Source organism: Rousettus aegyptiacus, unplaced genomic scaffold, assembly GCF_014176215.1.
Source record: "Rousettus aegyptiacus isolate mRouAeg1 unplaced genomic scaffold, mRouAeg1.p scaffold_m13_p_9, whole genome shotgun sequence".
In the NCBI taxonomy this organism is placed as follows: domain Eukaryota; kingdom Metazoa; phylum Chordata; class Mammalia; order Chiroptera; family Pteropodidae; genus Rousettus; species Rousettus aegyptiacus.
Window position 1 is genome coordinate 69711019 of NW_023416312.1, and position 5397 is coordinate 69716415.

Below are 5397 nucleotides of genomic sequence, written 5' to 3' on the forward strand. Positions count from 1 at the left end.
TTATCCAAAAATAAAATTGGAGGCTTGATCAGAATACTGTCTTGCCTCCACTCTTTTCTCTCGTCCGTGTCACCCCTCTTTAGGTTGGGTTCTCCTCGGTTCTCCCACCAAATAACCGGTCCCGCGGGCGGGACAGGTGGCGCCCAACGTGGGGCCCGAGTGCAGAACCCTTACCCAGGCGGACTACGAAATAACAGAGGCTGCAGCTCGTTAAGGAGAAGTTTTTCAGAGAAGAAGTTTTTCAGGGAAGACTGCCTTTCACCGCTCATGGAAGGTCCTCGTCTTCGGCTCACCGGAGATCGCCGTCTTCGGTGAGTGTTCATCCGCCTTAGTTTAGTTTCAACACGGACTGCTAGGATCATAAGTAACAAATTTTAAACGGGGAAAAGAGTTGAGCATAACTCCCTCTGTCTTCTCTAGGTCCTCTTGTCTTTTCCTTTTTTTTTTTCTCAAAGGATTTGGGACTTTTCTCTCTAGCCCGCTTCTCGGCACAAGCCGTCCACCCCCGAGGTTAGAGGCTGCTTTTTCTGAGTTGGGAAAATACAGTGTGTCAGTCGACTTTAAGGCAGAAGTCGTCCACTCAGAGGGCATCCCGGTCGTAGACCTCTCCCTCCGCCCTGGAGAGAGCTGTAGGTCTGCGATTCGCCTCTTGAGAAGCCGTGTTGGCGGATTGTACCAACCGACTGCCCACGTCGAGACCTCTGGTATAATCCCTCCTCTGCCGCCTCTGTAAAAGAGCCTTGTCTATGCCCAAAGGCACAGCCGGCGGGACGTCCGTAGGCATCGCACCCCAGGGGGTCCGTGTTAGCGGATTGTACTAACCGGCTGCCCACGCGGGAGAGAAGTTAAGTTCCCTTCTCCTCCTTTTTGCCTTGATACCTATGTTCACTTCCTCAGTTCCTATCCCTCTTTCTTTTTAGATAAATAAAACAAAGAAAAATGGGACAAACCTTGTCCAGAGAAGCACAATTCATAAAAGACTTAAAATGCTCATTCAAGGAGCGAGGAATCCGAGTAAAAAAGAAGGATTTAGTCAAATTTTTTCTCTTCATTGATGAAGTCTGTCCCTGGTTCATAGTTAATGGACCTGAAATCCATCCAAAAAAATGGCAAAAGGTAGGCAGAGACTTAAACGATAAGTTACAAAAGGAAGGCCCTGATGCCGTCCCCGTCGCTGCTTTCTCTTATTGGGGACTAATTCGAGATATTGTAGAAACCGCCTCCGATGACCCCGAAAAACGACAACTCTTGTCAGTAACGGAGTACTGCCTTAAACCGCTGTCTCGCTCAGCATCCGTTGCTCCTCTTCCCACTGAGAAGCCCCCCTCTAGATGTCCCTCAGTCGTTATAGACATGAGCGATCCCTCTCCAACTAAAGGCATATACCCTTCTTTGCCCACAGAACATCCCCCTTCTCCTAAAAGTCCTCTTACCAATCCCTTACTGACTAAAAGACCACTCAATGACCCCTTAGATCCTGGTGATGCCGCCACCTTAGAAGATGAGGCCGTACGATATCGTAACCCAGATTGGCCTTCTACTTGCCCACCCTACAATCCACAGTTCTGTGCGCCTGTTCTGCCATTCCCCGCCTCCAACGGCAACAATCTTTCACAAACCAAAGATAAGCTTGCTGCACAGATGGCCGAGATAGAGAGCAAACTAGCCTCCTTTCAGGCTGCTTTACAAGAGACTGTCCTTACCGCCCAACGCTTGCCCATAAAACCCTCCAAAAACCCCAAACCAAAAACCCTCACCTTCCCTGTCATCACCCGATCCCAACGACCTGAATCTCCTACCTCTAACACCGCTGATCCCCCTGATGCCCCTGAAGGTGGAGAGGACACTGCTGACAATAATGATGAGGAAGAAAGCAGTGACGACGAACTCCCTCCCCCCGCCCCGGAGCGTAAAGAGTTCCATAAATTACAGTTCAAAAACTTAAAAGAACTAAATACAGCTGTCAGGACTTATGGACCTAATGCTCCTTACACCTTATCTGTCCTCGAAACACTGTCTCGAGGGGGACACCTTCTCCCTTGTGAATGGCTCCGCATAGTCCAGGCTGTCCTCACCCGTGGCCAATATCTAACTTGGCGGGCTGATTTCTGTGACCGCTGCCAGACTATAGCCGCTAATAATCTTAAAAATCCCCGCTCTCATTCTTGGACCTTTGAAAAACTTACTGGTCAGGGGACATATGCCACTGAAGAGCGACAACGAAATCTCCCTATTGGACTCCTTTCTCAGACACATAATGCCGCTCTTGGGGCCTGGAGAACTCTTCCTAGTTCTGGCACCCCCACCACACCACTCACCAAGGTTATCCAAGGTCCCCAGGAAGATTACAGTGAATTTGTCAGTCACCTTCTAGAGGCTGCTGAGCGCGCTCTAGGAAGCGACGCCGCTAATGACAGGTTAGTCAAACAATTGGCTTTTGAAAATGCTAACGCCTCCTGCCGAGCCGTCCTCAGGGGTAAGACCCAGGACAAGACGCTCGATGAAATGCTTCGCTTGTGCCGAGACGTTGATCCATTTACTTCCAAGGTATCTCAGGCCATTCATCTAGCGGTTGGTGCTGTAATCCAGGCCAACCCTGGCCAACAAAAAAATTGTTTCAAATGCGGTCAGCCAGGGCACTTTGCCCGTCAATGCCACGGTTCCCATGACAAACCCAGGGTTCAGGGCCCTTATAATAAAGGACCTTCTCCTCCCTCGACACCTTGCCCTGTTTGCAAAAAGGGCCGACACTGGGCTAGAGACTGCCGCTCCACCACCGACATACTCGGTAACCCCATCACTCGCCAGCAGGGAAACGGGCAGAGGGGCCAGCCCCGGGCCCCTCAGCCAATCCCTTTTCTCAGGGCCTCGGGGAACAGCCAGATAGAACATACTCAGCCCCTACCCACCCTTCCCCAAAATCAGTCCATTCCCTTTACAGGGCCACCCCAGGAAGCGCAGGACTGGACCTCTGTGCCTCCTCCGACATCATATTAGAGCCCGATAGCGGGACTCAGGTGATCCCCACAGGCGTTTTTGGGCCCCCTCCCCCTAAAACATTTTTTCTTATCCTTGGAAGGGCCTCCTCTACCTTGCAGGGCATCACCATTTTTCCCTCTATTGTTGACAGTGATTATTCCGGGGAGATAAAGATATTAGCCAGTAGCTCCAGAGGCCCACTTTATATACACCAAGGTCAACGCCTTGCTCAGGCTCTGCCCCTACCCCTCGACACATCTAATCCTTCCCTAGGGCCTTCCCGAGGGACGTCTACGCCTGGTTCCTCTGATATTTTCTGGATCCAGCAACTTTCTCGGGAACGCCCATACCACACACTCAAAATCAATGACAAAGAATTCAAGGGCATCCTTGACACGGGCGCTGATTCTACAGTGCTTGCAAAGGCCTCCTGGCCTTCTTCCTGGCCTTGCCAGCCCTCTCTTACTCATCTCCAAGGCATAGGACACTCTCAAAACACCTTACAAAGCTCTCAACTCCTCACCTGGGAAGACCCTGATGGAAACACTGGTCAGGTCCGCCCCTTTATTGTCCCCGGGCTTCCCGTGAATCTGTGGGGTCGCGACATATTGAGCCAGATGGGAGTTTTAATGTTCAGTCCCTCAGCTACCGTTACTCATCAAATGCTAAACCAAGGGTTCATCCCGGGCAAGGGCCTTGGAAAAAATAATCAGGGTATTACCGTTCCCATAGAGGCCGAACACAGGGCCCCACGGACAGGCTTAGGGTACGACATCAAAAATTTTTCGTGAGGGCCGTTGCTCCCCCTGCACTCCAGGCAGATAAAATCACGTGGAAGAGCAACCACCCTGTCTGGATCGATCAATGGCCCTTGCCCCGTCATAAACTTTCAGCGGCCACACAGTTAGTGCAGGAACAGTTAGATGTTGGCCACATTGAACCATCTACCTCCCCTTGGAACACTCCCATCTTTGTTATACAAAAGAAAGGGGGTAAATGGAGACTTCTTCAAGATCTCAGAGAAATCAATAAGACCATGGTTCCCATGGGGGCGCTCCAACCAGGGCTGCCGTCCCCCGTTGCAATACCTGCAGGATATCATAAGATAGTCATAGATCTAAAAGACTGTTTTTTCTGTATCCCTTTACATCCAGAGGACAGAAAACGTTTCGCCTTTAGCCTCCCAGTTGTTAACTGCATAGGACCCTCCCCAAGATTTCAATGGAAGGTTTTGCCTCAGGGTATGGCAAACAGTCCTACCCTTTGTCAAAAATTTGTTGCCCAGGCCATTGATCCGTTTCGCCTTACACATCCCGACCTATACATTGTCCATTATATGGATGATATTCTCCTGGCAGGCTCTGATATTGCCATCTTGCTTGAAACCAGCCATAAATTAGTTGATGCTCTTCAAGATCTAGGACTACAGATTTCCCCAGAAAAGGTCCAATTACAGCCCCCTTTCCTCTTCTTAGGTTTCGAGTTACACCCTTCTAAGGTCCTTTCACAAAAGGTTGAATTAAGGAAAGACTCTTTACAGACCCTCAATGATTTCCAACGCCTGTTAGGTGATATCAACTGGCTTCGCCCATATCTAAAGTTGACTACCGGAGATCTAAAGCCCCTCTTTGACATTCTCCGAGGAGATCCTGATCCCTCTTCTCCACGCACCCTGACGCCTGAGGCAGCCTCGGCCTTAAACTTAGTTGAAAAGGCCATTTTAAATCAAAATATCTCATATTATTCCCCTGCCTGTGCCCTGTGGCTACTAATTCTTCCCACAACCTTCACACCTACGGGTGTCCTGTGGCAAAACAAACCCCTATATTGGCTTCATCTGCCAGCTACTCCTTCTAAGATACTTCCTGTCTACCCTTCCCTTATCGCACAAATACTTAAAATGGGGCGCGAAAGCTCCCTAAAGCTTTTTAACAAAGACCCTGATATCATTGTTGTGCCCTATGAAGCAGCTCAGGTCAAATGGCTACTACAAACATCAGATGAATGGGCTGTCAATTGTATTTCATTTCAAGGAAAGATAGATAATCATTACCCTGCTGACAAACTCATACAATTCCTTAAAAACCAGGCTGTAGTTTTCCCTTCCCTGACCAAGAGCCGTCCTATTCCACAAGCCCCTTCTGTTTTCACAGATGGCTCCTCTTCAGGAATTGCTGCCTTTAGTATTAATGGACAGCTTACTAAGATCAGGACCGACTACTTGTCCGCACAGCTTGTAGAACTTTTTGCAGTTGTTCAAGTCTTTAAGACTCTCCCTAATAGTCCTTTTAATTTGTTCACCGATAGTGCTTATATAAGTCAATCAGTTCCCCTTCTGGAGACCGTCCCTTTTATTCGACCCTCCACTAATGCCTCCCCCTTATTCTCAGAACTCCAAAACCTCATCCTCGCCAGATC